This window comes from Palaemon carinicauda, chromosome 2 (genome assembly GCF_036898095.1).
Source record: "Palaemon carinicauda isolate YSFRI2023 chromosome 2, ASM3689809v2, whole genome shotgun sequence".
NCBI classification, from domain to species: domain Eukaryota; kingdom Metazoa; phylum Arthropoda; class Malacostraca; order Decapoda; family Palaemonidae; genus Palaemon; species Palaemon carinicauda.
The window spans coordinates 98,257,769-98,269,953 of record NC_090726.1 but is presented as its reverse complement, the minus strand read 5'-3'; the positions used below and the strand labels follow the sequence as shown (position 1 = coordinate 98,269,953).

General features: G+C 44.6%; 1 protein-coding gene across 4 annotated transcripts in view; it reads right to left on the bottom strand.

The window, feature by feature from the left end:
* Pitslre (cyclin dependent kinase 11B pitslre) overlaps positions 1–12,185 on the bottom strand; it is a 769,596-nt gene that overhangs the window by 190,649 nt on the left and 566,762 nt on the right. The gene's annotated exons all lie outside the window — the stretch shown is intronic.

Here is a 12,185-nt window from a genome sequence, read left to right as displayed (position 1 = left end):
CTAAGATGTTTTCCTCACCTGGAGGACTTTGAGCCTTTCTTATCCTTGGATGGAAAGGGTTCCTTAGACACCACTTTCTTCGCTACCAATTTGCTTGTCGAGGATTTGGGTTGGTTGGGCTGTGGAAGAGCTGGCGGTCTGTAGGGCTGGGATGTTAAGGCCCTATGGAGGAGAGATTCCTGATGAGACTTTCTCCACCTCTCTACATGCCTGCCCCTAGGCTTGAACAAAGAGGAACCTTCTAGAGATGAGTTCCTGAGCCCTGACATCTAGGCATTAGGGACTTGGAGATGGAGCCTCTTGGATACAGAGTCCTGCGCTTGAGGATGATGTTGGCCCACAAGTTCGCCACTTGGTGGGCCAGGACCTCGATGGTCCGAGTACCCAAGAGGAGGAAGGTTTCCATCGCCTTCCTGATACTTTCTTCGGAAAGTCCTCAGTCCGTACCAGGATTTCCAAGGATGCTAACATAGATCCAGCCATACTTCGCAAACTTTTCCGGGCTAAGGATCTCCGCCGCCAAGAACCTTATGTCAGTTCCAGAGAATGGTGAAGAGGATGAGCTGTCGAGACTCGTCCAAGACCTCATAATACCTCCTATGCTGAACAAAAGGAGGGAGAAGCTTGGCAAATGAACCTGCATGCCAGGAGGAGGAGAACTCAGAGAGCTGGGCGGCGATCTTACGTCGGGCGCTCTTCCGGCCCTGAGACCAGAGTAGAGCTGCACTGGACATAGAGGGCTTCTGAGAGCCAAACAACGGTCTAAGACCGTGTCTTTGCCCTCCCGAGGAGCCATCTCTGGGTCCGACATCACGTTGAGGGCCCTCATCAAAGTGAGAACATGCTAGAGGGCGCATTCTGACTCCCTTCTGTTCTCCTTCCAGAGCGGGGCTGGCAGCAAAGTCTCCATTCTCCAATGCCGGGAACTCGTCTCGAGGTGGGTCGCAGTCTTTTCTAAGGTAGCTGACTGTTCTGATCCCCTCTGCGGGTTTGTCCGAAGGTCCTCGAGGAGGACTAGGGTATCGTCTTGGAGTCCTTAGACTCCTTACATGGAGTAAGATAGATTTCCAGCATAGAAGGCATGGACTTCCAGGAAACATCAGTGGACATGACACTAATGTCTCGGGGCACTTGGTCTTCTAAAGTTGGAAGGGGGGGAGATTGGAACGGGCTCCTCAATAACTCCCATGGCGGAGGTGAAGAAGAGCTAGGAGATTTCAGGGAAGGAGAACCAGAAAGGTTTGACCTTACCATTGACAGCCTAATTGGAGTCAGATTCATCTTTGATGTAGGTAGTAGGTTGGCTAGGGCACCAGCCACCAGTTGAGATACTACCGCCAGAGTTATGGGGTCCTTTGACTGGCCAGACAGTACTACATTGCACCCTTCTCTTTGGTTACGGTTCATTTTTCCTTTGCCTACACATACATCGAATAGTCTGGCCTATTCCTTACAAAATCTCCTCTGTCCACATACACCGAATAGTCTGGCCTATTCCTTACAAATTCTCCTCTGTCCTCATTTACCTGATAACACTGACATTACCAAACAATTCCCCTTCATCCAAGGGGTTAACTACTGCACTGTAATTGTTCAGTGACCACTTTCCTCTTGGTAAGGGTAGAAGAGAGACTTTAGCTATAGTAAGCAGCTCTTCTAGGCAAGGAGAAGGGCACTCCAAAATCAAACCATTGTTCTCTAGTCTTGGGTAGTGCCATAGCCTCTGTACCATGGTCTTCCAATGTCTTAGGTTAGAGTTTTCTTGCTTAAGGGTACACTTGGGCACACTATTCTTTCTTATTTCTCTTCCTCTTGTGTTAAAGTTTTCAAAGTTTATATAGAAAATATTTATTTTGGTGGTGTTTTTGTTCTTAAAATATTTTATTTTTCCTTGTTTCCTTTCCTCACTGGGCTACTTTTCCCGGTTGGAGCCCTTGGGCTTATAGCATCTTGCTTTTCCAACTAGGGTTGTAGCTTAGCTATTAGTAATAATAATAATTATAATAATAATATCGATCTCTGGAACTCTCTTTTCCTCTTCAGATGGGAGACGGCCTTGGTCTCTTGCCGTGCATCTGCCACAACTGAAGGTCGCTGAAGGTACTCAGAAGCTTCTGAGGTGCAAGCAGAAAGGGTAGGTTCAAAAGCCTGCGGCTCAGAACAAGGGCTGTCTACTGACGCTGGTGCTGTCTAAGAGATCCCCTGAAGGGAAGGAAGCTGAAAGTTCTCTTTGAGTAGTCTACCCGGCACTGAAGATTTTTGGCGGGATTTTTAATTCCCTGGAATGTCCTTTCCATCCTTTCTCGGCAGTCGCGTTATGTGTTTGTGGGGAGGAGATTGGGGTGGCGGTGACTTGTAAAGAACAACTTTACCCTTCCTTAGAGAGAGGGCTGATGACCTGGAAGGCGATGACCTACCTGTCCCGTCCAGTTTTTTTCCCCCCACGATCACTTACCAGTGTCTTTTTGGGCCTGCTGTAACTTCTTAGAAGTCGATAGAAGATGATAGCTGCTGTCTCTCATCTTTGGTTGTGATTGTTGAGCAAACATGGGTTGCTAAAGCATCATTGAATGCCTCAGCGGTGGTGAGCGTCAACGTGTTGGGGAGCGTAGTATTCCCTCGATTGAGAGTGCTGATGCAGTGGAGAGTGTCGGAGACTAGGGGGAACACTGACGTGTTGGGGAACGCTGATGCGGAGGCAATGACTGACGCGTTGAATATTGGTGCAGCACTGATTGCTGACCTGTGGGCTAACGCTAATGCTAAGGTGAAGGCTGACGTGGCGAACGCTGATACTAAGGAAAGCGTTGACAAGCGCTTACTGCATACATCTCTGTAAGCGTTTTATCAGAGGTAGGGAGGTGGGAGGCAGAAACGAAGCCGGCGAACACCATTTCGACACGACGCGTTCCTTTGGGGAACGGTGCTGAGGAAATGGAAGGAGATTGCCGGTAGACGAACACTGAACACGGTCATCGTGACGGGCAAGCAATTCAGTGAGCAAGTGATTGACGAGTAGGAGATTGACAAGTAGGTGATCGACAAGTGATAGGATGTTGGGAATCAGGAGACAGCAGGAGGTTGGCGAGACGATGGCTGACGAGCATCTGAATGATGGTCAGGCAATGGGATGTGTCCTTCAGAAGGACGAACATCCTCTGAAGGGGATCACGAGTGATCCTTTGGCTGGGAGTCATGAACCGAAGTTCGATGCCAAAACAGCAGAGTTGGCAGGAGAAGGTCCGAAGGTAGGTGAAGGTCAGGAACCAGGAGACGTTGGCCGAGAAGGCTCCTCCTCCTCCGAGGGCTGCGTGGACAAGGTTGATGAGCCAAACAGGCATCTTTTCACTGACGGAGAAGGAGCACCTCTAAGGCAAAGAGTTGGGCGAGCACGACGGGGTCTACGACTACGATGACACCTCATGGGAGCTGGTGGATCAGCAAGCTAACCGTCAGCAGCAGTCCTCCAAAGAGGAGCCTCTATGAGTGAACTCCCTCAGGAGGGAGAAACACTCACAGGAGAGACATACCTAGGACTTTGCTTCCCCCCCCCCCCAGGGATGGTTGGCAAGGGGGGAAGCGTAGTCTTTGGCAATGGCGGAAGAAGCAGAAGAGGCAGGAACCTCAGCAGGCAGGGTAGCAAACGAGTCTTCCGCGACGAGTGACAGAGGATCCACCTCCAAATTCGACGAACGCTGCAAGCCAGTCCCTGGTGCAGCATCTGCAGTAGGGTCTCCTTGGAGAGCGGACCCAGTAACCCCAAGGACGACTAACCTGGAACAAAGGAGAAAGTGACATAGACCCCACGGGGGAAGAGACGGGGACACTTCGCTAGGGGAAGCAACACCATCTCTCGAGGACCAATGTTGTCCATGAGTTAAGCGGCCTACGCTACTGCTCAATGGTCCCCTGTAGGAGACCGAACGAACAGGAGCATTGGAGGAAGATCGGGAAGTGGAAGAAGAAGCCTTGGGTGTCTTCTACACTGAAGTAACCTTCGAAGGAGAAGAGTTCCGCTTAGACTTCTTCTTACGCCGTCACCTAAACCTTTCCCACTGGGAGGCACACCACTCCAGACACTCATTACACTTGTTCAACTGATCACACCGTTGACCTCTGCAGGCCGGACAAAGGCTAAGGTTGTGTGTCCTCGGTAGTTATAAAACTACGGCAGATGCGGCCCTCAGAATGGCAGTCCAAAAATACGAGGATGAAGAGCGGCAACAACTGTTCACCATCCGAGCCAAAAGCAGAGTGAAACACAGTTACAGGAGTGTGAGTAAAGGGGGTAGCTAACTAACCCCCTACACCCCCTCTAACAAGCGGGATGGGTAGTTAACCCTTGCTAATTATAATGGCTTGTCCTTTCAGCTGAGTTAAAAGTAATACCCCTATAAATAGTGTAGGTTTGTATTCCAGTTACGGAATAAACATTCGTATATAAACAGTGACACATTCGGGCAACTTACAAAATAGGGCTTACCAACTGTCAATGGGAGATGCGTAGCAGGGCCTTGGATGCTGTACCCCAGGAGAGGAGAAGAAGAAAATAAAAGGCCAGTCATTCCTTTACAGTCACCCGTCTAATACTGTAACCTCTGCCCATGACCGACTACTAACTGGTCTCTAAGGGAGCTAAGCAACCTAGACCACTTGCTGAGCGGCCACCACAAGGCCTGGAGAGAACATGTCTAGGGACCTGTGTGTCACGTTTTCAGGTAATGGCAGGGAAGGTCGTCTCAAAGCTTCGTACGAGTATAGATAATTCTGCCGAAGAGGAAATACCAACCACTTTCAGTCTAAATTTCTAACATTGAAAGTCCGAGTGATAGCTTTTCACCGCCGAGACTGAGCAGAGATTTTCCTCTCAGAGATACAACAAACACTCAGCAATTAATAGTATGGTGGCTCCAATTTGAGAGACACTCCCTCTAAAACATCAAACACAAAAGATTGCCAACTTCACCTGACAGACTGTGATAGAAGATCTCCTGAGGTGTCCAGGAATTAATTTTGCCCACAAACCCTCTTTGAGTGAGGAAAAGCTGGATTACCTCCAGGCATGAAGTCATAAGGATGTAACTGTGATAAATCTTTGCATGAGGTTGACGTAGAAGGTCTTATGAGGGGGTTAACTCCCTTGGAATCTATGTCCAAGTACCACTCTGCGTGTTGCCATAGCAGAGCTACAAGCGTCAATAATAAGTTGAAAGAGGATCTCACCTTGTTGAGGAGCCTCCTGATCACACAGAATGGGGAGAACAAATAGATGTCTAGGTTATGCCAAAGATGTTGGAAGGCATCCTGGAACACTGGCTGCAGACCTGGTACTGTGGAGCAGTATATCGGCACTTTTTGACTGAGAAACATTGCGAACACATCTATCAGTGGCAAAACCTAGAATATAAGAACTTAGAATACTATATGAGGATCCAAAGACTATGAGTTTTCCTTCTTACACTGTGAGCCAGGATGTTGTTTTTGCCTGGGATGAACTGGGCCGACAGAGATGTTTGTCTTCTGTCCATCTTAGAATCTCAATGGCTAGATGGCAGAGCTGTTATGAGCAGGTACCTCCTTGTTTAAGTATGCCACTATGGTCGTGTTGTCACTCATCAACACTACTGAGTACTGAAGGGCTAGAAAGGCTGCCTTCAACTCTAGGAGGTTTATGTGGCATTGCTGAGCGGAGTTGGACCACAGCCCGAGGCCATGTGTTATTGCAGGTGAGTCCTCCATCCTTTTGATGCATCCATGGAGTGCATCAAATCCATAAGAGAAACATCTATCCTTTGGAGAAGGTTGGAGTCTTGCATGTGTTTCTTCTGCTCTGATCCTAATGGAATGCATGCTTCCGGAGGATCCCTCCACTAAGACTATAGGATCTTCAGTTGCCATTAAAGTGATTGAATGCGGAGGCAACCGTTGGGGACTATGCGGTCCAAGGACGCCAGGTGTCCCAACGGACGTTGCCACTGGTGGGCCGGCAGTGAGCTCCGTAAGAGATAGGGTCAAGCCACATCTTTAAACCTTTTGATTCTGCTAAGAGATGAAAAAATCTTTCCTAATTGGGTGTCTATGTGCATTCCTAGTTATACCAGGTTCTATTTGGGCTGCAGGGATGACTTCTCAAGATTTACCATGACCTGATTCAGTGGCAGCTCATGTAGAGGTACTGTGGAACTGCAGCACCCCATAATTCTATTTAATTTTATTGGTAATATTCAATATAATGATTTTTTCTTTAATTCTAATCTTTAAACTTATACAATACATAATCCATAAGATTAATGTCAGGAGCCATTCTTCATTTTATGAAAAAATAAATAAAAGAATCTTTTTATGGAACTGTGCACTTCACAGTTCCAGATGTGTGGTGTTTGGCTGCTGTGCGCATGTCACAGGGTGCTGCACGGGCGGCTGAGAGGGAGAGAGAGCCTGTCACTCCCGCAGTGCCGACGTTGGTGTGTCTGTGAAATGTAGTTATTTTTTTCTACTCCACAGGTGTTTTGCTAGAAAACACAATCATATTCTGAAATGTATAAAATGTATGTAGAATTAGATTATTATCCTGCTTCCAGCTATTCTTTTATAGTTTCTATTAATTTTTTCAGTTTCTATAACATTTTTTTGATTCTCCTGACAATTCTCATGACTTCATCCGAGGTAGAATACTACTTTTCAACACTGAAAACCATAATAAAATCTCCACTGACCCTTATGAATTTGAAAAGACTTTTGCACTTGCAATGCTTCCAAATGAGAAAAAATTCATCAATAGTCATTCAGAGATCAAGGAGAAAATAATAGATCTTTTTGCACAAATGAAACAAAAAGAATGGATTTCTTTATTAAATGAAGGGATAAAGTTTGAACATTAAAAGTTTAGGTTATAGTAAGTAAGAATTGTTCGATTTTGTTCTTTAAGGATTCTATAAAGTTTCTGAATAAATTTTCTTATAGCAGTTTGTTTCATTATAACAGGATAAATTTTTTTCCTGGCGAAGCACCCCTAGTAATTTTAGCTATGAACCGCCACTGCCCAGATTGTAGCAAACCTCAAGAAGCATGTCTCCGTGTAGGGTCTCCAACAAGTCTACCAGATCAGCCAATCATCCAGATAAAGGAGTACTGTAATACCTTGAGATAAGAGTGTCCCAACATACGAAAAATTTGAGATACGAGGAGAGTTCCGAGCAAATTTTTGTCCTGAGATACAAGAAAAATTTGAAAAACAAGGAAGTTCCGTATGCGGCCACTAGGTGGCCGAGTGTGTGAGAGGCTTCTCACTAGGACAGCATCGCTCTGTCTTTCCCGTCGGATCTCCATCGCATAAAGTTTATCTCCGAGCATCGGCCATAGTGTTTAATCTTTTTACGTGTTTTTTTGCGTTAATCAGTGCAGAATTAAGTGAATAAGCAATGAGCAATGGGTCCAAAGCAAGCGAATCCAAACAAGGGTAGTGAAAAGAAAAGCGTATGATGACAATAGAGGTGAAGCATGAAATAATAAAAAAACATGAGAATGGCGTAAGAGTGACTGAGCTGGCGCGCCAATATGAGAGGAGTCCATCGACAATATGTACCATCCTCAAGAAGAAGGATGCTATAAAGAGCACCAAGCCTTCCAAAGGAGTAACCATCCTTTCTAAGCTGCGCAGTGATATTCACGACGCGATGTAGAGGCTTCTTTTATTATGGATAAAGGAGAAACAGTTGGCGGGAGATATCATGACCGAGACGATCATATGTGAAAAGGCCAGCAGAATCTATGATGACTTGAAAGGGAAGCAAGCAGCCGAGAGAGGGGAGACTTCAACACCAGCGGAAACCTTCAAAGCCAGCCATGGCTGGTTGGATAACTTTAAAAAATGGACTGGGATACACTCGGTTATGAGGCATGGGGAAGCAGCAAGTTCCGGCTCGAAAGCCGCGGCAGACTTCGTCACAACCTTTGCCTCGGTTATCGCCCAACATGGCTTCATCTCCCAACAAGTCTTAAACTGTGATGAAACTGACCTTTTCTGGAAGAAGATGCCCAGGAGGACATTCATCACGGCAGAGGAGAAGAGACTACCGGGCCATAAACCCATGAAAGACCGGTTAACTCTAGCCTTGTGTGCCAATGCCAGAGGTCAAGCAACTGCTGGTGTACCACTCGGAAAACCCACATGCTTTCAAGAGCCAAAAGATCTTGAAAGAAAAACTGCAAGTGATGTGGCGCGCTAATGCTAAGGCTTGGGTTACGCGGCATTTCTTTACAGAATGGGGTAATCTGTGCTTTGGTTCGGCAGTCAAAATATGTTTGGCCAAGAAAAACCTGCCAATGAAATGTCTCCTGGTCCTCGACAAAGCCCCTGGTCCCCCTCCTGGTCTCGAAGAGGACATTCTTGATGAGTTCAGGTTCATCAAGGTCCTTTATCTCCCACCCAACACCACCCCACTCCTCCAGCCCATGGACCAACAAGTTATTTCAAAGTTCCAAAAACTGTACACAGAGCATTTGTTCAAGAAAAGCTTTGATATCACAGACAACACCGATCTCACCCTTCATGGAATATTTCAATATCGTCCATTGCTTAAAAATTATTGACGATGCATGGCAGGGTTTCACAAGAAGAACTCTTAATTCAGCATGGAAGAAATTGTGGCCAGCTTCTGTCGCTGAAAGGGACTTTGAAGGGTTCGATGACCCTGAACCTATTGTGATGGATGAAACCGTGTCTCTTGGAAAGTCCATGGGGCTGGAGGTAGACAAGGAAGACATGAACGACCATGTTGAAGAGCATCAAGAAGAGCTCACGACACAGGAATTGATAGAGCTCCAGGAGATGCAACATTCGAAGGTGTTGCAGGAGCTCAGTAGCGATGAGGTGGAAGACGAGGGCCGCCTTTCTACGGCAGAAATCAAAGACATGTTAGCGAAGTGGCAGGAGTTTTCTAATTTTATGGAAAAGAGGCACCTGGACAAGTTGCTGAGTGGTCATGCGTTAGCCTATTGTGACGACACAGGCGTGCGTCATTTTCGCAACAATTTGAAGGGGATACAAAAGCAAACATCCCTAGATAGGTTCCTTTTAAAAAGGCCGTCAAAAAGTGAAGGTGAAAGCGAGGCAAAAAGAGCTTTTAAAGACCTCTAATTATTATTTTTATTATTACTCGCTAAGCTACAACCCAAGTTGGAAAAGCAGGATGCTATAAGCCCAGGGGCCCCAACAAGGAAAATAGCTCAGTGAGGAAAGGAAACAAGGAAAAATCAAATATTTTAAGAACAGCAACATCATCTAAATAAACATTCCAATGTAAGCTAAAAAAATTTAACAAAACAAGAGAGAGAACTTAGATAGAATAATGTGCCAGAGTGTACCTTCAAGCAAAAGAACTCTAATCCAAGACAGTGGAAGATCATGGTACAGAGGCTATAGCACTACCTTTGACTCAAGAACAATGGTTTGATTTTGAAGTGTCCTTCTCCTAGAAGAGCTGCTTACCATAGCTAAAGAGTCTCTTCTACCCTTCCCAAGAGGAAAGCAGCCACTGAACAATTACATTGCAGTAGTTAATCCCTTGGGTGAAGAAGAATTGTTTGGTAATCTCAGTTTTGTCAGGTGTATGAGGACAGGAGAATCTGTAAAGAATATGCCAGACTATTCGGTGTATATGTAGGCAAAGGGTAAATTAATCGTAACCAGTCACAGCTGTTTTCATAGTTCGTTCGCTATGATTTATGTTATTTATGTAAACATTTTCATTAAAAATATGTATTTTCACATGATTTTATATCTTTTAGTTTTTATTCATAGTAAAGTAACATGTTTTGTGTTCTTTTAACGGTATTCCAGTGATATTATGACACAAAAGTGGATTTTTATTTTTCTATGTATTATTTTTGACAACCGATGTAAATTTGGAAAAGACAACTCGAAACAACGCAAGTCGATGTATACCTGCACTGTGTAACAGAAGAGCAGGAAGGAAGCAGGTGCCAGAAGTTCTGTGACCCGAAAGTGACTGAGGAACTTATGGGAAATGTCCAAACATATAGTCGAACAAGATCGGTGAACACCTGAACTTAGCCATGTGAAGTATCTAATTTTGTAGTGGTGAACACCCAAACTTCACTACGTGAAGTGTTCAATTGCGTAGCGTTGAATAAGCGCGGTGAACACCTGAACGTCACACACCAAAATGTATTCTAGGGAAAGTAACAACTTCCGATACATAACCATTCACTTTATATGTACTAAGAGTCAAACTTGCTTGGGTTGGTGAGGGGCCTTTTCTCCTGATTAAGAGAAAACGAACTCGATCTTAAACGAGACCGAATGCTCGAAACAGGTGCTATAGTACTTGAATCAAGAATTGTTCTAGGTACTTGGTAAGGTATTACAGTACTTCTCTTGGTACATATAGCCCTCCTGTACTCAGAGACTGTCAGTAGTACCCAAGTATATTGATCACACCTTTTTATGAGGGCACTGCATTGGGTATGAGACACAGCGGCTGCAAAGTAGGGTTTCCCAATGTGTTCCCACAGGTTATAACTTAATTTGCAGTTTTTTCATCTCTCTCCCAAAAGCTAGAGAGGTCCAAGAAGGCATGAGAAGTGTAAGACCCTTATTCCTATCAGCAGTGTGTGCCATAGGTTCTTGTGAGAAAAGAGCACAAGTGTGCATTGTGTGAGTACCTGTATTGCATACAGATACGTACTTCCATGGTTGGATGAGAACGGAGTATGCCATGGAAAATGAAATAATATTGGAAGGAGAAAGGATTAATCAGGTGAAATTATTCAAGTATTTAGGAACTATGATCTCCAATACAGGGTCCTTAGAATTAGAGTTTAGTGAAAGATTGAAAAAAGAAAATCAGACAATGGCTAGGTTATGTTAAATTTGTAAATCAAATCACCTGAAATTACATATAAAAATCAGACTACTGTATATATCAGTTTAGTGAGATCAGTGTTACTATATGGACATGAATCATGGTATGACAATGAAACAATCTCCAATAGATTTAGTAAATTTGAGAACAATACCCTCAGATGGATATTGGGAGTTAAATGGCAGGTCAGAATTAGAAATGGAACTATAAGAAAGATTACCCGAGCGCCATATGTGGATGAGATCATGATGAGGGATACATGGAAATGGTTTGAACATGGTCTTCGCACTCCCCAAAAGAGATTAGTTCATCAAACATTCACCTAGGCTCCACAAGGCACTAGAAGAGTTGGAAGACCTAGGCCTACATAGCTGAGGACTATAAAGCAAGAAGTAGGAGATGATGAATGGAGAAGTATTGAATTGAAAGCTCAAGATAGAAACGACTGGCAAAATCTAACCGAGGCCCTTTGCATCAATAGGTGTAGGAGGGGATGATGATGATGATAGATTATATATGAAGTATCTAATTTAATGTTGATACTATTCTTTAATTTTAATTTGTATTGCTCATTACTTTTCTTGTAGTTTATTTCCGTATTCCCTTTCCTTACTGGCCTATTGTTCCCTGTTGGAGCCTTTGGGCTTACGGCATCCTGTGTTTCCAACTAGGGTTGTAGCCTAGCATGTCATACTGATAATAAAAAGGCAGAGCCCTCCATCCTGACCGACAGTGTGTGGCGAGATGAAGGAGCCCTCTCAGGTGTCAATTGTGTTGTCTTGTCATCTCTAAGTGTCGTCTTCCTCCTGGGGTAGCACAGTCTATCCACGGGAAAAGAAATGATAACAGTCATGTATGTAGAGCTATCAATTGGTTCTCTAGGACATAGTCCATATAGGGGATAAAAAGGTTGGATCTCACCATCCTGACTGGCAAGAAGCAAAGAAACGAAGTTGTGTGGTTTCCCGGTTGACCACGACGACACTCTAAGGAAAAAGATCCTAGGAACTCTATGAAAAGACAGTACTACCAGGAGATATGACTCTAGCACCTACCAGACACGAAAAGATGCTAATGATATGGAGGGCAGCATCCCTCCCCTTCAACTCAACAGCAGTAGACACTTTTTCAACACGTGATGAATATACAGTACAGCAACAGAAGTGCTGTCAAATAGGAAAAAAAGTGTATATTACAAGGTTACACAGACAACTGTCAGTCAAGTACAGTTATCAGTTAAACTGCACTGCCTTTCTTCTTCGTTTATATGCCTCACACACAGCAAACTGCCAACAGTTA